The sequence below is a fragment of the Haplochromis burtoni genome, unplaced genomic scaffold (genome assembly GCF_018398535.1).
Source record: "Haplochromis burtoni strain Fernald_Lab_line unplaced genomic scaffold, NCSU_Asbu1 Contig_145, whole genome shotgun sequence".
NCBI classification, from domain to species: domain Eukaryota; kingdom Metazoa; phylum Chordata; class Actinopteri; order Cichliformes; family Cichlidae; genus Haplochromis; species Haplochromis burtoni.
In genome coordinates, this window is record NW_024582506.1 from 885,908 (window position 1) to 908,734 (window position 22,827).

The window sequence follows — 22,827 nt, forward strand, 5'->3', positions numbered from 1 at the left end:
TAAACAATCATGTTCCTTCTGTCTCTAATCAGGCACGGTGGCCATAAATAAGGGTAGGAACATAAACTGCCCAGTGATTTGACAGAATTGCCCTCGCTCTCAGTTATCTCTTAGATAACAGACAGTGTTATATCAGATGCAGATACAAATACAGCCTGAACCCTTAAACATGCACACATATGGCTTTTAGCTTTACCCACAAGGTCAATTTCATAAGTAATAGCCCAGACACACAAATACAACACATCTCTGCAACTGTCTGTAGAAGCTTTACTGATCAAAGATGGTTTACACTTCAAAAGCTTTCTAAAAACAATGATAATAAACCACATTTTCTTAAATTACTATGATTTTCTATCAGTTAGATTAACACCAGATTTCAATGCTTGTCTGCATTAAATACACATGCATTTGCTATTAAATGTAATCTTCCTGTTAAACCTCAATAATTTCATTGCATCCAATTGATTTGTTGGTGGAATGACCCAGTTTCCCCACATGAAAATTTCATCTTGAACAAACACGCATGTTCAACACATTGCTGGCAACACAAAATCACTGCACAGGATTAACACTCACACATCATGAAAACAAAAGGCACATCTAATCACACACACACACACACACACAGAGTCCACAAGGCAATCTAGACATATAGCGCAGACGCCGTCTCCCCTTCCCCTCCCCCTCCCTTTTTCCTCCCTTTCTCCCATCCAGCCACCAAATCCACTTAGAGGCCAGTGTGTGACTCGCTGATTGTTTTCTCTGTGGCAGCAGCTGCTCTGCCTCCCTCCTCTGCTTCGGTCACCTAATCAACTGTCAGTCAGCTGGAGAAGGACTGAAGAGGTCGGAGATTAAAATTTCCTTCAGTAATGAACACATCCAAGGTCTCTAATCCTTCAGAGCCCAGCCTACAGATGAATTTAAAGCAAGGATCCATCAGATTTTCGTGTCTTTTATTTATACAAATTATGTCAAAGATGTGGAAAGCAGACTCTGCAAAGACTATTCACCAAAAACAAACAAATAAATCAAATAAACAGAAAAATAATGCAATCAGCAAGGCTCACTAGGGCTGGGGTTTGCTTGGATATCCTGTGTTTTTCTGAGAGTAACAAAGGTGGAAGACCTAATCTACAAACAGGAAGTAGCAAGTGGCTTTAGCGATGATGCTGAAGAGCTTTTTTTTTTATTTGAATAAAAAAAATGAAAAAAAACCTAACAGACAGCACAGAGTAACCTGGCACTTGATGTTTGGCTTTTGAAATTTCCGGGGTTTGTGGTGGGGGAGACAAACAAACTCAAAAAGCCTGAATGGAGGTTGCCAATATAGCATGTACTAATGAGGATGATTGTACGAGCATGAACCACATCTAACCTGTATCTGTGCTCATTTTTATTCAGTTCAGACACACAAACAAAAATGTTCATTTTATAATCCTGCTTTTATAGCGCTGAAACAATACGTCATGGGGTATTTTATATATTTGTTAAAAAAAATTTAAAAAAAGAAGCTACTTAAATATAAATATGCTTATTTTGATAAAAAGCGTATCTCAAGTAGGCCTGCAATGTGCAATAACAATATGACTTGATATAAGTAAACAAATATTAAAGATTTATCGTAAAAACTAATCTAAAACATTTAATTTACAGATAAAATATTACATGGTAACTTCCTCTGGTCTGTTTTTAGCCATCCAGACACTTTCTGTAATCAGCTGCTCAGCTCTGGAGACATCAGTGTACATAAATCTGTCGTCTCTTTAATATAATGAAACTAAACTGCACTCCTCTTTTGGAAAAATGAAGAAAAAAAAAAAAACACAAACTCAGCAACCATCTTTTTCCAGAAACTATGAAACAGGTTCTCAAAATAAAATCCACAAACCTCTGAGCAGTTTCAAGTAGGAACTATTTACTTTCTGTTGAACTAAACCCAGCTGAACACAACCCATCCCTTTAAAGTGTGCCAAGTGCGTCGCCTATTTGCACACTTTTTGCTTTAGTAAATACACAACTGACACAGACATGCTTAAGCACAATTTTACGCAACAAGGTCAAACGTTTGTTTAAGCTTGAGTGCGTGGCACATGCAAATCACATGACTTTTGTCATGTGATTATGTGCTAACCGGTGTTAGCCGGTAGATCTCATCAAGTTTGTGTAAAACTGACTAAACATCTTTTGTATTTGTTTGTTTGTTTTTTTACATCTACATAATCAATGATAAATGCAATCCAACAGATTAAAAATATATTGTATAGTTAAGATACATGGTGTTGCAGCAGATGCAGATTCACATGGTCATTTTTCAAAATGCAGCTATGCAGGAAGATGACATCTGACACGTGATTGTGGACATATGTTATTAGTGTGTGTGTGTGTGTTTGCTGAGCGTGTTATGACTCAAAGACCCGTTATTCACACCCATGTAGCCACAGCGGGCCAGCTTTCACACCCTCCTCAAACTAAATTAAACCCCACTGTTTTCACCTTGATCTAAACTAGACACACACACACACACACACACACACACACACACACACACACACACACACACACACACACACACACACAGTCATGCATCTGTCCTGAGCTTGATTTGTACACACTCTCTTTCTCTGGTGGACTTTTAAGCGCCGTGACAACAGCCAACCACAACGCAGCTACTCCGAACCTTCGAGCCAATCACTAGTCTCCCTTCGTTCTTTGCCGCCCAATGAGAGCACTCCCTCCACGGATGGTTTTATACCAACGGCTTTCATCTTTGTTCCAGATGAGATTGTAGCTCTGCTGCTGCTCGGCTCTCCTCTTCGCACCAAAGAGCATCTGCTGCCTGAGAGGAAACTGAGAGCTTTTCATTAGCGCCACAGCTGCAGACACGGCAGACTCCCTGATGAATTCATACTGTACGTTTCACAAAAAATATTAACTGTCGCTCCTTCTTCATCGTCTCTGCAAGCTGTTTATCACTCATCCGTGCTACGTTACACTGGTTTCCATCATTTACAGTGTTCATCATGCTTTACAATGTTACAATACATGAAAGTGTCCACTGCTCATTAGGAGAGCAGCACACCATTATATTTGTTAAGGATTCATCTATCAACTCGACATAATCAGTATCTTAAAGACAAAGACAACTAGCAAGCACTGACATTTTAGAAGCTCAAACCTGTGAATATTTTGGCAGTTTTTCAAAACAAAAAGGATTCACTGTGGAGCGAATAAAAACCATTTTCAATTTTTAATTGTCCAGAAAAAAGAGACAAAAATAACCCACATTTAAAGCTGCTGTCTTATATCTTTCTATCTGCTGATGCCATCATTTACTAATGGAGAAAGAGAAAAAAAACAACCCAGACACAACTGGAGATTTCTTTAGGACAATGTGGAGGCGCATCTAAAAGCAGCACCTGAAGACAGTGAAAACATTTTTCATCACAATAACAGACATTTAGGTGAAAATCCATCTTACCTGATGCACCTCTGTGAAGCTCATCAGCAGTGTCGGGTTATTGTTACCAACTAGCTGCTTATTTGAAAGCGAGCGAGCGAGTCTGGCTCCTAGCAACTGCTGCCTGACGGGGAAGGTTGAAGAGGTTACGCTGTCACAAGGACCACAAGCCTGAATGAATGAACAACGTGCAGCAGAGAGAGGAGGAGGAGAAAGTAGAAGAAGAAGAAGGACCGAGCTTTGACCGCCTGCACATCCAAACACTAACTAATTGCTTTATTAACATATAAATAAAAAAAGATGAAAATAAGACAAAGGAAAGGGGAAACACGGGCGGCCATGAAAACACAGCGGCTGCAGGCTTTTGTTGTTGCGGCCAGTGTTTAGAAGCCCAAACAAGACAGACACGAGCTAATGAAGAGCCTAATAGAGAGGACTAAGCTGCTTCATTGGTATGCCTTTATCAGTTATAGGTGGTCATCAAAGAATGAGTTGATTTTTTCCAAATGTTACAAAAAGGTAAAAAATTCTCATCAAAATCTTCATCAAAGTCTTCAAAGTAACCGTTCAGCTCTAGTTTCAACAACATTGACAAGTACATCTATCAGAAAAAATGATACTTGGATACTGTTAGTACAAATTACTATCAGATTAGATACTTTTTTGCAACAGTATTGATACCAACACTTCTGTGTTCACCTCCTCCAGCTTAAACGGAACTTCAGATAGCCCCTCCCCTCAATAGCAGCTGAACACACATCAATAGTAGCGCAACTAACATGACACTGATTTTTACATCTTTAAGAATTTCAAGAGGTCAGTAAAGCTCTCATGTCAGCAACATTGAAGTATTAAATCTCTATCATAAATATTACCTGCTCAGCATACACATTTAACCGTTAACATTTTAAGTGTTAACAATTATCTGTTCAGTTACCATTAAGATGATCATTTTAGTCTCGTAAATGTCACAAAAATGGACAACATTCTCTTCAAAATTGTTCAAAGTCTTCAAAATAACCCATTCTGTTTGACCAAAGCCCCCAAATTCTCCCAAAGTCCTTTTACAAAGGATTTCCAGAGGTCAGTAAAGCTCTAGTTTCAACAACATTGAAGTACTAAATAGTTATAATAACTGTAAACCTGAGAGAGGACTAACAGAATAGGTGTTGTTGTGGTAGATTATGTAGCAGAAGAAGATGCACTGACTAGTTTTTAGACATCAAGTAGGATTCATGCTTCTGTGGTAAATCTCCATCGCAGGTGCGTCATAACCACCAACCCTTTTAAAACTTTACACCATGACCGATCATGCACCTCCGCAGACATGGTGGGTACATTTCTAGGAAAGCTTTGACCAAATTCTTCTAATGCTGTTTGTGTGTAAAATAAAAAAGCTAAATCACATGTACATGGGACCTGTGAGACAATGTCACTTCCTGCACATGCAACACATGATTTGGTAACTTTGGGCTATTTACAGCAAACTCCAGTACAGGACGATGACTGAACACTGAGACAGAGACGCCGTACAAACTGCATCTATAGATCCCGTGACTAAGGCCACCGAACCACCGGATCCTACCTGCTATATTCGTATTGTGCCGTCCCAGTTTAGAGTCGTGCACCAAAGTAGGACAGGCTGCAGGACAGAGCAACTTTCAGACAACCTTGGCAGAATGACTACGCTTTTATAGCCACACAAAGGAAAGTGAGACGCAAGAAAAGAGGCATGGAAGAAAATGTGACCAAGAAGAAAATGAGGGCAAAAAGAAAGACTGTTAGGACAGGAATAGTTTACATTTTTTTACACTGATCTCAGCAAGACACCTTTGACTCTTTTTCCTTTCAGAAACACAGAAAACCTGAATTTCTGACTAAAACTAAAAATCATGTCAGGGGTGTTAAACTCATTTCAGTTCATGGGCCTCACAGAGCCTGATTTAATTTTAAATGGGCCAATTCTGTGAAAGCATTGCACAATAACTTGCATTTTTAAAAGAACATTTTTCTCTAGTAGGAATGTCATGAGGACCAGTACTTACAGTACCTTTTGAACTGCTCAAAACACAAATCTACTTGTTTTTATTGTAGGGGTTTTTCTTAGTGTTCTCAGAAAAAATGACACTCAGATACTAACTGATCTTGAAATTTACTATCAGATTAGATACTAATTTGCAGGTATCGATACAAACAACTCTGTGTTAACCGCCTCCATCTGAGCAGTCATCTGAAAGTCACATGGCCCGTCCCTTCACTAGCAGCTGAACACATCAACAGTAGTCAACAGTTAACTTGACACTGATACCCTGGTCTTTATGAGGAATTTCAAGATGTCACTAAATCTTTCCATTGTTTTAACAACATAGAAGTATTAAGAAGGTATCATAAATATGAATATATATTATGTGTATGTATATTAATATATTAATGTTAACTTGTCATTAAGGTAGCAGCCAGCAGCTATGGCTAATTATAGAATAATAACATTATTTGTGGGTTTAGACAACAATTGTTATGTTAATACAAAATATTAATTAAAACAATAACACAATTATTTGTGTCTAAAGAGTACTATGTTTCTCTAAATCTCCCAGACTGAAGCTCAGGAAGGTCTACCAACAACTACACAGACACAGTGCCAGCCTGCCTTAACAGGTATTTGATCAGCAACAAAAATACAGTCACAAGTAGGGCTGCACGATTAATCGTTAGAAAATCGCGATCTCGATTCATACTTATGTGCGATCTCATTTCCAAATGACAACGATTTAAAAAAAAAAAAAAAAAAAAAAAAAAAAGACGACGATTGTACCGCATTTTGATCCGGGACGTAATCTGCATGAAAACAAGCGCTCACTCTTCCTGCTCAACAAATGACAAGGGCGGAGCCTTATACCACGTGATACAGAAGCTGTGCCGTGTGATGCTAAAATTAGCAGGGAAAAAACAACGGAGAGCACGTCAGGGATGACGAGAAAGTGACAGGAGAAAATCCGTCCCGGTCAACCACCCAAACATCAATAACGGGAACCTTATACAGCGCTTCCCTATACACGTCGAACTCCCGCAGGCACAAAGAAATTACGGAGGCTATCACTTATCACCTGACCAAAGATATGGCTCCCATCAACACTGTGCAAAACGAGGGATTTAGGAAAATGATCAACACCCTAGACAAACGCTACACAGTGCCGTCCCGCAACTATTTTTCTATTGTTGCACTACCTGCTCTATACACGCAGCGTCGAGCAACGGTGGAGACGGAATTTCAAGCAGTACAACATTTTGCGGCAACAACAAAACGTGAGACATTTGATTTGTTTTTATGTTTATTTATTGTTTTTATGTTTATTGTTTTTATGTTCAGTCTCAACTGTTACGAAGTTGATGTGCAGTTAATAAGTGCAATAAATATTTATACTGGAAAAGAAAATCGTGAGAGAATCGTGATCTCAATTCTAAGCCAAAAAATCGTGATTCTCATTTTATGCAAAATCGTGCAGCCCTAGTCACAAGGCTGTGGCTAAATTTACATAAACCAGTACTGCTGTAATTTTCTTTTTTTTAAAAATGATTTCTCTTAATTTTGGCTTTTTTAACTCTGTGGTATTGAAAATAGCATTGAGTACTGAGTATTTCCCTGGGTGCAGGTTTTGATTTTGACATTATAGTGCTGTGACAAGCATGCTCTGTAAACCATCTTCTTAAAATGTTTACCTGGGGCATAATCAAGATTTTAAGAAGCAAAAACCATAATTCCAAGAGAAATACACCCGTTGCTCCACTCCCTGAAAAATATGACAGCATTAAGCGTTCTTTATTTTTTCCTCATTTAATGAATAGCTCATGTATAAAACAGATGAGGGACAGCCTGAGATGTCTTGAGATAAATAAGTGTGATTTCTTATCTTAGTTTTTTCACAGTCATTCAGTCTACATGTAGCTGCAGTTTTTTGGAATCGGGAGGAAATTCATGCAATGTTTGGTGACCAGAAGAAGCGTTGAGTGTTGAGAGAGCGGCAATCCAGCAGCAAGGATCCCGACTTCATCAAACTGAAAGCGCCACACCCAACTCTGGTCACAGACTGCTTTGTTCTGGCTCTGGCCACTACTGTCTCTTTCTCTCTCTCACACACTGCCAACAGCATACTGCAACAAAGCAGTGGCAGACAGCAGGTCACATGCTTGTCCTGCCTGCTTGTCGTACTGTGCATGTATTCAAATTCCTCTCGCATGTATATCGGCTGCCAGCTCCCTTCAGCAGGGCGTCATTTGGCTACGACTCCCGACCCGCAGCCGAGGCCGCAGTGACTGAAGCCAGACTCTGCAGCCTGCAAACTAACTGACAGAATGAATATGAAACAAGCACTTATTATAGATGGTAGTTCAGCATTTAGGGAAGTGACACAAGCGTGGAATAACGCAGCCCCCCTTCAGTCTGTAGGCACCATGTCAAAAACATTTAAAAAGCGAACCACTGACACACAAGTGAGATGTGACATTATCGACTGCCTCGGAACCCCAAAATGACACGGTGCTAATTGCAGAGGGGGGCAAGAGTTTTTCTTACTACTGATTTAACCTCACAGGCATTTTCACAGGCAGAGTCTGGCAGACTTTAGGGGAGAGTGGCTGGCTGAGCTAGATCTGTCAATCTGGGCAGCGACTCCATCAATCTGGTGTTAACACAGTGAGACAAACAGTGCAAGCATCAGCATCATGAGCAGAGCTAAAACACACGGCAGGGCCTAATACTGGCCACCTAAACTCACTCGAGGACTTTAAGTGCATGTTCAACCATTTTCAGTTGCTGCTTATAACTTCATATGAGAATAATAATAATAATAATAATAACTGAAGGAATTTGAGATTTTTCAGCATTTCTGGATGACTTCCTCTGAGGTGCGTCCATTGTTTCCAAGAGCTGAGGTTTGGATTCTGGCTCCCCTCAGCTGCTTAACACATAAACTCAATAAAACAAACAAACAAAAAAAGATCAATGTGATATTTTATGGATGACTCCAAGGAAATGGCCTTTAGTCGCCCTACTAATCTACTCAAAAGCCATTTGAGCTCTAACACAGTGAACTTGCAATCTTAAGAAATGAATGGAACTAATGACTGACAGACCACTGTTCACTTAAATGTATGGTCTGGGGTCATGTGGATCATGTGAGCACTAAGCCACACAGAAGTGGACAAGGAAAGGGAGACAAACTGGAAATGTTCACAGGGAAATTCCACTTTCATACAATTTGGGTTTTATATCAGTTGTGATAACTCTGCTCGCTCCCAGTTGATAATCATTAAAGAGGGTAAATGGCACCAATATTAACACAGTCCTATAGGATTTGTTTATAGGTTTTATGTACCCAAACTGTCAATTGTGATGGATCTTTTCAGAGAACATGTTTCCATTTCATCTTTAAATGGCTCAACGCGCCTTTACAAAGTATGCAAACAGTTTTAGAGATAATTACAGCATTTGAGTGTACTCACTACAGGCATAATTTCCAAATAAAGTGGTTAAGATAATCTGTGAACCAGACTCATTTGACTACTTGCGTATTTCACCCTGCTAAGCAAAAGCCATAAAGTACAGTAGAAAATGCTACTTTAAAGATACCACAATTATTTTCTTAACTGTATGTGACGTAAAAGACGTCCTTTACTTTTACATTTTAGTGCCCGTTAGCGTTTTGGTTTTCTGGCATACAAATTCAGTGTTTTGATCGTTCTATTCACAGAAATAACAGCCAGCTGAAACTGTTGCACTTGGTAAATGATTTTAGGAGAATTAAGAGAGAGAAAATGATACATGTATGCATATATACTTGAATATGCAGCAGTCATTAATATAGGACTTTAGCACAAACTCAGACAGCAGTATCTTATCTCCTGTCCCAAATTGTTCTTTGTAGTGGTTCAGTCCACAGGGAGTAAACTAAAACTCATGATATAATTCATTGGAGGCTGCCAGCTGCATTATTAGGACAGGTCTTTACTGGAGCCAGGGACAAAGCAGTTTAGCTAAACGTAACATGTAGCTGGCGAGGATCAACTGGAGTTCTTGTGGTAAGTGACACTGTTTCCAGGTTCTTGGGCCAAGTCACATTCTCTGTGGTTAGTTTTTGCAGAACTGCCAAAAACCTGAAGTTCCTCCAATGGCTACTTGAAGCAGTTTCCAAAACTGAATAAATCCCATTGACTCCCAGGCTAAAATGCCAAACTTTAGAGGTGAAATAAACACTTTTACAGCCTGGTATAAAAATGGTTTTGGTCTGTTTAGCCAATTTCACTCACTGTGACTGTTGGGTAAAGCTTAAAATTGTAAATTATTATGGGCAGTCCACTGTTGGTGATCGATGGGTGACAGTAGATAAAAACACTGAGCTGCTTGGTTTCTCTGATACGCAGGTTTTGTTTTAAACCTGTTTCTACACAAAACTTATTTAGCATCCTATTAATCAGCCTTAGCTGTCCCCAGGTCTACCCTCTCATGCAGTAGTTGACAACACGCTGACCACACACAGCTTTTAAAGTCAGAGTTCCACCGAAAATTCCTCGTTATATACCATAAATATACTGCCTTCAGAAACTAGTAGAGACATATAAGGGTAAGAGACACAGTCTTAATCTGCAGAGGGAGTCTCACTGCTGGCTGATTTAAAAGGAATCCTTCAACATGTATCAACGCCTAAACTCGCTCGCTTAATGATCCTCGTTCCCTGTCAAAGTCTCTCTTGCTGCCTCTCCATCTGTAACCAGCTAGGCAGGATGGAGGGGAGAGGTGCCGCTGGCTGCTCTTTGCCCCCGGGCAGTGCCAGGGGACTGATCCATGCCCTCACCGGCTGCTACCTACTGTAAGAACCACAATCAAGTGTGCCTATTCTCTATGTCAAAATAAGCCCACCAATAAAACCAAGACGTGTTTATTTCCACAAGGCGAATACTCGTTAAATGGTGCCTAAAGCAGTGACAGCCATAGCATGAGGTTAATGAATAATACAAAGGAGATGTGAGAAGCGATAATGGATGCAGAAATCCACGGAGAGCCGGGCTTTGAGCAGCTGTAGGAATAACAAACAGCGGAGCCCCCACCAAGAAACAAGCCATGTTGGAATCAAAAGGACTTCTGCTATCATGCTAACAATCTGCACCACTGACACTTTTTATACTGCAGTAAATCCTTTCAAGAAGCTTCTGGAGAAAACAAAAGTGAAAGGTATTTTAATCTCATCAGACAGCTGCACAAAAGAGAGGTAGGAATTCTCACCGGCTGTCTCTTTGGTTTGGACGCAGCTCCTTTGAATGTTTTTCTCTAAATAACACCTAACAAGTAAAATGCGCTCGTGAATTAACCCCACCTGCAGATGACGGACGTAATAAAAGGATAAACGTATCTGTGTGGGGATTATTTGTTGGATTCAGGAGTTTGTGAGAAGGACTTCAATCAATGAAATGAAGCACTTAAAGACTCTGTATCTGACAGCATCCACGCTCTTAACAAGCCAGCTTCTGTCTTCACGGTGCACATGTGTGACAGAGGTCAGCAGGTCACAAGGCGGCCTCAACTAACAGCAGAAGTGTGACAGCAATCGTGTTTGACTGAGTGATCCAGCCGGCTGGAGAAAATGTGCGACTGTTTATTTTAATGCACCCGTGTGCTGGTGTATGTAAAAATGAGTTTGTTAGGAGCAAATTGAAGGACACAGCAACATCAGATGCACGAGACTACAAGCTAAACCACCACTGATAACGGGATTTACACAATCAATACTCTGCCAGTGCTACATTGTATCTTCCTTCAAATCATTTTGGGAATAAGACAGATTAGCGAAGGCATTAAAGAAAGCCAAGACACTCTTCTTTATATAACATTTTAAAATGTCTTTAATCTCGTGGCATGAGTATGTTGAATCTAAAATGAAAACGTCAGCGTCTTCCAGCATACACTCCTTCATCAGGCAGTGAAACAGATTTCGTAAAAGCACCGGGTCTATTCTAGTGGTGTTCCACCAACACATTGTGGCAACAGTGGATGCACCACCAAGAGGAGGTCTCTTCTAAACATGGATCGAGTGTAGGAGTTTAAGAGGAGGTTAACACAACAACTAAAGCTTTTATTCTAGAAAATAGATAAGAAATGAAGCTTTATAAACTCCTTTTAAGAAGATCAACAAATATGTTGGTCTCTACTACATTTGTGCAGTGTTGGCAAGGATTTCCCTTACTGCCTTAGGTTTGTTGTAGATGGCTGCGCATAACTGGAGAACTCCAAATGAGATAATGCTTCAGGTTCAGATACAGATGTGCAATCTGCTGACAATACGCAACTGCAACAATGATGGGGAATAAACAAGCATGTTTCTGCATGTTTGCATGTGTTGGAGTCCCGACTTCAGGTCAGGAGATGAGGCTTGAGGTGAGGATGAAGAGGATAAGATTTTATTCAACTGGTGGTCAAGTTGTCTATTTTCTCTATGTGTTTTAATTTTTTTGTTCTCCGATGATAAAATATAGATATGATTTTTCATAACTTGAGTTTACAGGTGCACGCAAATGCCTCAGAGTTCAACATGGGAGTCTATGAAGACTGACATACTTTCGATCTAACCAGGCTAACTTTTTTAACATTTTCTGGACAACAGTTGAGGCCTCGGACAAAACCACAACATGTATTTCTTGCTTTGAACAGACAGCTTTGGTTCTTTCTGGGATAGCGCTATATCTTTTATATTATGAATTTATATCTAACAGATTAAAAAAGACACATTACTTTTTATGTTCATCAGAATCTAATAGTAAATGCAAAACGTCAAACTGTGCACAGACATGCCTCAGTGCTCCACAATGCATCGCAGTGACTGTTTTTTGAACGATGTCTGTGAAGGTTTGTTTCCTCTCACACCACAACCACCACAGTCCATGTGGGTGACACCTAAAATAAAACTGTGAGAAATCTCATACTATAGTTGAAGCAGACAATAGAGGGGTCTAAATACAACGAACACATAAATAAATATGGAATAGTTATCAATTTAACGTTCATATTTTCATTTACATTTGTCTGATCAGGGTTAGAAAATGTGAGGGCAAAGCATAACAAAAAAAAGGTGCATAAACGAGCCATGGCCATGGTAAATAAAATAAAACTAGTGACAACTGAAATCTGACTAGTTAACTGCAGTATCTTTTCAAAATCTTTTTGTCAGCGTGAATCCAAAGATAGATGCCTCACACACACACGCATGCACACACACCATTGTCAATGGCTCTATAAATACACCTGCTTAGAGATGCACATAGCTGCTGACATGCTATATGTGGCCTTAACCTCATCCTGATATTGTTTTACATGAAACCTTGAGTATTGCTGCAGCAGGTTCAAGAATGAGTCAGCACCTCATGCAAGGACAAAGAGGGTCCAGATTGTTCACACAGAAGCTATTTCTCTTCATAAATGTAGTTGTTCACAGACTTAAATCCATTTGAACTGAATTAACTCGTTGTGCTTAAGCTATCAGTCAAACTGTCTGATCAACAGTCTTTTAACGTGCTTATTTATGACAATAACAATAAGCAATTTTACGCTGCAGCTGCACAGATTTGACCCATTTCTTCTTTAAAAATTCAGACACATGGCTTGGTAAATATTCCCTATTCATACTACCGTATAAGCCTCTCTTTTCTAACCCTTCCTTCACACCTTTCCATTTGCTTTCCTGTTTCACATCAACCAAACAAACTGCAGATGTGAGAGCAATGAACCACAAGACTATGATTTATCCATTTTGCATTAAAAAGTCAAGAAAAACCCAAATCTAGACACATTGGTCCAGAGCCTCAAAACAGCTGTAGAAAATAGATTAAAGACTTCCACTGTTTATGAATTATTGAAATGACTGGTATTGCTCTTTTAGTGCCTTGAGTGCTCTGAATGTGTTGTAGTGTTTATATTAACTTGTGAGGAAAAATAGCCACAATGGCTGCTCTTCCGCTTTCACAAATGTCTTCATCTGCCACAGATTTAAAAACGAAACATCTCTGGGCTGCTTTGGAGCTCCTTCGGCGCACTCACGAGCCCATTCGCCAGCCAGCTGGAGCTGTCAAAGCAATGTTTTCAGTTCTGCTCTCAAGGGCCTCGCCACTTACATAATGACTTGCATGAAATGTTAACGTCAGCAAAGTTGACACTGCAAAAAAGCAGCATGTTCCTTATCCCAAACCGGCAACGGGGAGAGTGAAACCAGACAGTTGAGCTCAAGAGCACCCGGAGGTGGTGAGAAGTGTTTGTCTCTCCTTGCCTGTCAAAGACGTCCACCCAAAAGTGCTGTTATCTGTTTTCGTGAAAGTGCCATCACTGTGGCATTTCATGCAGATTGCCACAGGGAGCGGAGGAGGAGGGTAGAAGTAGTACTGGGGCTTTTGGAGCTAGTGGATGGAGACCTTGATGGCACCGGTGGTCTGACTGAGGCCAAGCAGGCATGTTTTAACCTGTCAGCTGGTTTGAAATCACCTCATTTTGACTCAGACTCTCACTCAAGCGTTATTTTATTTTCATCCTCAGCCCAACTTAACATCACAAAATGGCTTGTACTTTTTGGTATTACATCACACCAATATTTCCTCTACCTGCTCTCTCATTCCAATCTGTAACAGGCTTACAGCTTAAAATCCCTCTTTGGTGTTGACAGCTCTACTTTTGTCGACAAGAGTTGTGTCAGACTTGTTGATCTGATGGATGTGTGTCAAATTAGTGCATTCTTTAGTCACTAAATTGCATTAAAAAGTTGAATTACCTACGTTTCGAAATCAAACCATTCGGAATCTACGATCAGGCCGGAATCAAAGTATGTTTAGACTGAAGGTAAAGCAGAACACTGCTCTAAGTGCACGCTGATCAACAGGACATAATACAGGATCTATACCGAGCCTCGTCCACAGCAGCTGAACATCATCCTGCCCTGCTGTAAAAGAAAAAAAAAGCAGCCATGCCCCATCAGCAGCAGCAGCGTGATGTCAGCAAGCTGAGAGGCTCGCGCTTGACGAAAAAAAAAATGTCACCACCGAGCGTCACGAGCTCACAGAGCGCGTTAGCAGGGAGGTAGATGACACAAAAACAAAGCCCCGCAGCTGCAGCTCCAGCAGCCCGTCCTCTGCGACACAGAGCCCGCCCGGGTCAGCGCCTTGTCCGTTTACACCAGTGCGTCACGTTTATCTGCTGCACCCCGCCAGATGTGGAGTCTCGCATCCACCAGCCAACATCTGTAACCGTACCCGCACATTTACTGCATTATGTAAGAAAACAGGGTGACATTCATCCGAGGCGGTAGCGACGGTGGAAGAGAGTGACGTGAGAAAGGTGTAGGTGTGTGTAGGCATCATAAGGTGGAGGGTATTTTTGAATGACGGTGTGGGTTAAGGTGTCCTGGTGAAACATCTGAACTGGGGTGGCGGGGTGGGGGGTGGACAGGAGGCTGCAGCCGATGAGCTGACTGATCGGGGCAGCCAGCAGCTCCGCAGGACGGAGGTTTGGCATTCCTCACCCCGGTGTCTGCTCTTACTGACAGCGGGAGCTGAACAACACGGAGCTGAAAGAAAGGAGAAAAGGAAGGCTTACCTCCTCCACCGTGCCTTCAGTCTGAGCACAGCCCTCCGCCACAGACTGTCCTTTCTGAAGAGGAAGAGCAGACCTCCTCACCAAAAACACCCGTGCTGATTTTTTTTCTTTACCGCAGGGAAAAAGCCGCCGTCGTTAACAGAGCGCGTATCCGGCTGCTCAAATCTCCAAAATGTGCCGCAGATAAGATCCGGTCCCTCTGTCCGTGTCGTACTCCCGGCAGCTTCTGTTTTGGGTGCTCCCGTCACGTCTGCCCTCCTCCCACAGCAGCTCCTCCAGCTCCTCTGTGCTCTCTTCTCGCTCTCTCTCCCTTTTTTTCCTCTACGAGCCGCGGTGCTGTTACCGCGCGTGGACTCGCGCTTGCGCGTTCACGTACACCGTAGGATGGGCGCTTTATAGCAGTGATGCTGGTGGGTGGAGGTGGGAGACTGCTGTGAACCAACAGCGATTGTTTTCACGTCAAGACCTGAGCAATAAAAGTAGTTTTTGTTAGTTAGTTTTTTTCTGAGAGGAATTAACGTGTTGGCTCTGAGAGTGTCACTCAGATCATGACGTGCTGAGGGGTGTGGCCAATACTGACACACCCAATATACTATAATATACTATATAACTAACACACACACACAGGAAGATGCATAAATTGGAGTAAAATATCTTTGTACTTCTGGAAGATTTACGACTGAATTTAGTGGAGGTTTTTACAGTATGGTGTTTTGCATTAAGCCAGTTATAAAATGACCAATATACAAATCAGTACTACCTGCAGAATCAAGTACTTATTTTGAAGATGAAATCCAAGCCAAGGCTTACCTTATTTATTTAATACAGATCACTGAAATGACACAGAAAGCTTAATTTTACTGTCTGTTTTCTATTATTGTTTTATAGATGCAATCATGCAATCCTTATCGACGCGTCAGATTAAAAATCTTTTGTTTTTCCAAGACTGACTGGGCCAAAAGGGCAGCAGAGAAATAACCATTAAAAATGAAGAAAGAAACAAACACAACTGACTCACAATACAAGCAAGTGTATGTCTGGGCCTTGATGTGCTTCCAGCTTCCCAGTGTGTCCTTAGTAGAACTGACTTTACTGACATGTTTCTATTATTTTGTGCATGATTAAAATATGCCACCAAAGATCTATTAGACAACGAGGCTGAATGTGTTGTGGATATCTTACATCCTTCTATGTGGGATAAACCAAATGTTGAGTGTGGAAAAAAACAAACAAACCCAAGGGCTGTCAGGGACTTTTTATAGTGTAGCATGAGTTTATCATTGATTTAATTACCACTTGCTGTCAGAGACATGTTACCAAGAGACCTAATTATGTGCAGACATTCTTGTGTGATGCCAGGATGGATTCATTTCTCTCACGACCTGTTCTGTGACATCTCAGGCACTTCCAGTGTTGTCTTTGGGCTGTTTAGAGAGCCTCAGCGACGTCTCCGATGTCTGTCAGTCTACCACTTTGGGCCAAGCCAAAACATCTCGGCATCAGTTTGATGGCTGGCCGCAAGCATTAATGATGCCCAAAGGATAAAGCCTAATGACTTTGTTGATCCCTAATACTTTTTTGGGCAGAAACCCCTGTGTGCTTTTCTTTTTGGCTAAAAGTTAAGTGTCTTAACTAGTAAATGATTTCCTTGATGATGATATTTATTGGCTGCACATATGTTGTACTCAGGGACAGTTTAAAATATGGGTGTGGACACCAAGGCATCAAACACTGATTTTGAACTACAACTCACAATGAAAGCTGAAGGCAGGGGCGCCACCAAAGGTTGGGGGGGGGCAAGGGGGCACTGCCCTCCAAATTTGCTGACATTAAGTTACTCCATTCTGGGAAAGTGAATCTTAAGCTACTTCCGCTATGAAAAAATTCCAGAGGCACCCCTGGCTGGAAGCTGTCATATTGTTTTGGGTGTTTTGTTTTTTTTTTGGGGGGGGGGCAAAACTGATCATAAAATAGTGTGATGTGATGTTATCAGTCATAGGACTCGAGCATAAGGCCTGGGGCCAGAATCAGCACAGCAGTGAATCCAATACATTTTGGAGTTTTAACTGTAAAAGTTTTACAACTTTTCCTACTGGTAAAGTAATAGATAAACAATCAACTGATAGAAAAGTTGCTTTTCCCCCCGCTGTTTTATTTGTGTTTTTTTTTACAGTGGGTCAAAAAGAGGATATTGTCTGTGAATTAATAAAAACTTTGCTTTATAATAGGACAGTCTGGGCGATGAGCTACCAGAACCTTTCACTGTAATTTAACACATTTATTTCCTTAAGCCCAATGAGCGGCTTCTTTCATTTACTACAGCAACACTTATTAAAATTGAACATCTTTCTTATATTATGCTATATTATATATTTTAATATAAAGCTCCTTGAGGTGACTTGTTGTGAGTTGATGCTATATAAATAAAACTGAAGTGAATAAAATATTAAGATGTAACAGGGAGTAAAAGTGTAATTCGATTTCTTTACACTGACAGAAAACAGATTTTCACTGCTTAAGATCAAAGTGGGCTGTATGTGGCCTACAGTGTAGAATCAGTTTGACGTCACTAGTCTTCACTGGCAAGTTTAGTTAGCAAGATACAGCCATAAACTGCAAAGACACAATACCAAGGAGCACACTGATTAAATACTAGGATTTCACTCACCTCAAACTTCCGTTGAGTTAGTATAGAGGGGAAGTTATCTAATGGGGGGTGAGGACTGTTTTTGTAGCAGGTTGTGCTCATGCTTTTGAATGCTCTAAAGCTGGAAATTTCAACATAGCAGTCTTGACCTCAAGTGGCCACTAGAGGAACTGCAGTTTTTGGGACTTCGTTTTTGTTGTTGTGTTTTTAGGCTGTTACTTGGTTGTACCTACATTATTTCGTATAATACTTTTCTTTTAAATGTAAAAACAAACAAAATGTGTTTACTGCTAAATGATAAAGAAAATAATTAAGTTAGTGGTTGGAATAGATGAAAGGGCAAAGAAGCGATGCAACTGTGACACCGGTAACAGCGGCATTTTTTCATTTCCATTTTTTTAAACTTAATGTGTGAAAAATGTCACAATAATTAAGCACAATGGCAAAGACAGAGAAAGAAACTACAGGTTTTTATCAAAGTCACAGATCACCATGCTTTATCATAATCATCTGATCTCCTTTTCCTTCCCTGATAAACATTTTGATTTTCTAAGCCTTTGTAAATCTTTTCAAACTAAACCTCACAGCACAGAACACAGAAAAACCTGTGCTTTCCAAAACACCTGTGCACATGTGGACAGAGCCATACCTCAAAAAACACCTAAAACTCTCAACATAGTGGCATCAGATTAAGGAAATGCACGTGTCTGTTATCAGTTACATATGTTTCTGTTTATATTACCTCTCTTATATTACCTAAACCTCTGTAATGCACGCTGAAAAGCTAAACTGTATCTGGTAACCTCAGTACATGGATCCAAAGTTGCAGTGAATTTGGAGGATTTGTACATTTGTTGAAACTTTTAATAACAACAAACTGATCAAGTATTGGTCCCTGGTCGCAGCCGTTGGAATCAAACAATAAATTATTGTCAGAGTTATAAAAAACTCGGAGTATACCGGAGCATTTCTGCTACGTCATTATAAGAATTAATCACAGGTTTTTTTTCTTCTTTGAGTCGTGTGATGACAGCGGGCTGGCTGTGAGTCAATACTGGCTTCACACAACACACCTTTGTGTCACGATGGATTTGTCATTGGAAAGGTCACTGTCGTTTCATTTTCGTTTCCACCGCAGGGGTGTTCAGTGAAATGTAACTCCTTTTGAGGTACGGACACACCACACACAGTAAATCTTTGAGAAATCTTATGAGAGAAGATTTAGCAGCCGATCTCAGATAAACTGCTCCAGGGCTGCTTACTCTTGACAGATAATACCTTTGCTGGCAGGGAATAACTCTCTTTACATTCAATCTAATGCTGTGTGTGTGTGTGTGTGTGTGTGTGTGTGTGTGTGTGTGTGTGTGTGTGTGTGTGTGAGGGAAGAAAGACAGATCACATGCACTTCTGTAGCGGGTTTGAAAACATCCCACCTGTTTTTCACAGGATCGGTTTCCAGCCCGGTGACATATTTACCAGCCAGACATGTTGAAAAGGAAATCCTCCCCTCGGCCCTGAAAGCTGGAATCCTACTCCGTGTCGTGGGGCCCTCTGCTCACACATTCAGGCTAGCGTCAGCGTCCAAAATGACAGTAGCTTGACATTAAATTAGAGGATCAGGAGCTGAGCGAAAAGGCCGGGGTGATGGAGACAGTCGACTAGAAACGTTTAAATGGAGGGGAGTTTAGCCAGGAGGCCGACAGGGCTCTACTGACATGAGAAACCAGAGATAGGATGAAGAAAAAATCAGTATCCTCGGGAACAGAGGAGACAGTAACAAAGACACCTCTTGCTATTTGACACTTGGAAATTTTTCTATTTAAAACAGGGTGAAAATTGGCCCCGTCTCACAGTGGCAACATCTGTATACCAGCATGAACGCACACAAAGCAAATAACATATATATTTTAGTTCAAACTAATGTTTTTTATATAAAATTTATAAAAGACGGGAATCCACTCTGTTTGGGTTTCCATTAAAGTCCTATTTTTACAGCCAACCTGATGATTTTTTTTTTATTATTTCTTTTGCACTTTTACATCTGACTGAAATAAGACTGAAAGTGCTGAGTTGTGCTGGCCACAAAGAATGATGTAAATGTTGTTAAATATTCTGTCTGGTGAACAATTGTTTCCCATACAGTATATCTCAAATGTGTTCTGAGGAAATCTTCCAGTCTCACACCCACCTGATATGACACATTGTCTAATACCTGTCTCATTTCCCAGCCGTGCAAATAAGTCGGGCATCCCGTCTTTTCATAATCTTCTTTTAATTTTTTCTTTGTGTCACAGTTAATAATATCTCATGATGTGACTTTTATGACTCATGAAACTAAAAAAAAACCCACTGCCGGTCTTTGCCTCATACTTTTTCTGGGAAATTCGTGGATGGAAGCATAACTGGATGAAAAACACGAGATGAATCAAGTTAATCACAAAATAATCCCTGGTTGTACTGAAGCACAACGGAGAGAGAAGGAAAGAAACTACAAGGTTTCTTTAACAACATGATTCACCATGCTTTACCCAGATGATCCACTTTTACTTTTCTACACCGAAAACAATCATAAAAATAATCAATAGCATTAGCCTGTTAAGTTTCCACAGAAATCTTCTCAAAGTAATTCTTGCATCTTTGAAATGAAGATAAAATTTTGACAACAGAAAATGGGTTATTAAAATAAAAATAAACAATTTTAACTTCTGTTTTCAGGGGTTTTTTTTATCTATCTTTAACTTATTAAACTAATAATATTATTTATTCATACTTAAACATTTTATTTTATATACCTGTACACGACTTCTCTAATAACTAGGGTGGTGAATATAGAAAATGTTTGCTAGCTACCTTTGCTAATATTAGCCTGCTCACTAAAATGTTTTAGCTAAGATTTAATACAGCGATATACGACAATACATTTAAGTTGCAACAGACCATATACACCAGCCACTTTGTTAGTTAAACCTTGTACTAGTACCAGGTTGGACACATTTTACCTTCAGGAGAGACATAACTCTTTTTGGCACAGATTCAATAGGAAAGCATTCCTCTGAGATTTGAGTTCATGTTCACACAATAGCATAAAAATGCTGAAGGTTTACTCTCTGCACCTCCGTAATGCACATATCTTATCCAAATATCCAAATTCTGGCCCTACCATCTAAATGTCGCAGCAGAAATCAAAATCGAGACTTGTCAGATCAGAAAAGGTTTTTATGGTCTTCTGTTGTTCAATTTTATGAGCCTGTGTGAATTGTAGCCTCAGTTTCTTCTTGTTTCCTGACAGGAGTGGTACTTGATGTTGTTTTCTACTGCTGTAGTGCACACGCTTTAAGCTTATGTTAAGATCTTCAGAAGTACTGACTGATGGAGTTTTATGACAAATGTTTGGCTAGCTTTTAGCTACCTGTGTTTTTATTTAAGCTAGCTGCACTGTTCTCTGTATTGCTTTGTGCCAAATGACTTACACAAAGTTTAAATCTTTGTTACCAGTTCTTTACACTTACATTGTAACTTATTTTACTAATACTTCTAGACATAGGCCTATATTGATTTATGTTTATGACTTGTCTGATAAGCTTTTAATTTTGTAGTACTTTCCCAAATGGTGAATCTTTTTCTGGAATGAATGAAAAATTCCCACAATCTTAAATACACCTGTCTCACACCTGCCTCAGTCCTGACTCCTTGGGCATCCCACCATTTCAAAATCCCTTACGAATTTTGCACCGTGTGACTGTTTCCGGATTATGTCTGATGATCAGTGCTTCATGACTCATGAGATTAAGAACAAAAATAGAACAGAGCTGAAAGGTAGATTCAGTGGGCCACCATGTTTCCTGACGTCTGGGAAATGTGGGGAATAAACCACATGCAGATATTTCGGAAGATCTAGAAAATCTGTCACCAAATACACTAAGAGATGTGATGTGATAGTAGTGGAGTGGACCTAATTGCAAAATGCAGAGACAGTCGAGACAAAAACAAGTCTTTGTTGGCAAAAAGAGCTAAAATTAAAGATATATATCAAAACAGAACATGGGAGCTGAAAACAAAAAGAGATCATAAACAAGCATAACAAAAGACCAAAGGAAAAAAATTATTTACACAAATTATGTTTTTCCTTGTTTGTCTGTTTGTGACAGCATGATTTTAATTTTACTGGATAAACTAAATAATACATAAAATTAAATATACAACAAAGACTAAAAAGATTAATTGCCACAGTTCAGGATAAAGTATTTTATTTGGATGTCCAAACTCACTGACAATGTGTCACACATAAAAAAGCTATAGAAAAAGTATAAGTATACCTGATCAATGTTTATTGACCACAGGACTGCTGAGCTGAATTGTGAACAATGGTATTCTTTTAGGCCATGAAATTAACCCACACTGTATTTATTAGCTTTTTAAGGTGACTTTGTAGGCCATAATAATGAGAAGAAATGTCATCAAAGTCAAAGAATGGGAACATAAAAATCTTTTCATATGGTTTGGGTTTTTTCTCTTGGCATGAGTTAAGGATAGATGCAGAGCTGTAAATGGACTGGTTCTTATATGGTACTTTTCTAGCCGAGCACTCAAAGCACTTTATATAACACGCCTCATTTGCCCATTCATACAAGCTCTTTTCTATGTTTTTTCTACCTAAGCGCTTTGTATCTAATATTAACACTCTGATAGATGAATTGGAGAGCAACTTGGGGTTCAGTATCTTACCCAAGGATACACACAGGCTGGAACCGAACCACCAACCCTCCGACTGGTAGATGACTTACTCTGCCTCTTGTTTGATACCTTTTGAATCACACCAAATTGGTTTAAAAGTACTTTTTGCAATAACCTTCTGCAAAGTTGAATAAAAACTTCCACCACTAGGGGTCAGGATTTCTTAGGTGGGTTCTGTTGTTCTTTTAACTTATGAGATTTCCTTTATATTCCTACACCCATCGCTTCAATTGGCTTTTTTTGGCCGCTGATTGTAAATAAAAATGTGACCACAACAACAACAACAACAACAACAACTGTATTACCAGAGGTGGGACCAAGTCATTGTTTTGCAAGTCTCAAGTAAGTCTCAAGTCTTTA

General features: G+C 40.0%; 1 protein-coding gene across 15 annotated transcripts in view; it reads right to left on the reverse strand.

The window, feature by feature from the left end:
• Positions 1-15,552, reverse strand: part of myo9ab (myosin IXAb) — a 150,664-nt gene extending 135,112 nt beyond the window's left edge. For 6 of the 15 annotated variants that reach the window (XM_042224659.1, XM_014336581.2, XM_042224655.1 and 3 more), the window contains exon 1: positions 15,087-15,550. The gene's annotated coding sequence lies outside the window, so the exon portion shown is untranslated. Of the gene's footprint in view, positions 1-3,481; positions 6,236-15,086 lie in introns of those variants that run through there. The other 9 variants (XM_042224663.1, XM_042224662.1, XM_042224654.1 and 6 more) reach the window with 5 other exon arrangements.
• Between the last annotated feature and the right edge of the window lie 7,275 nt (positions 15,553-22,827).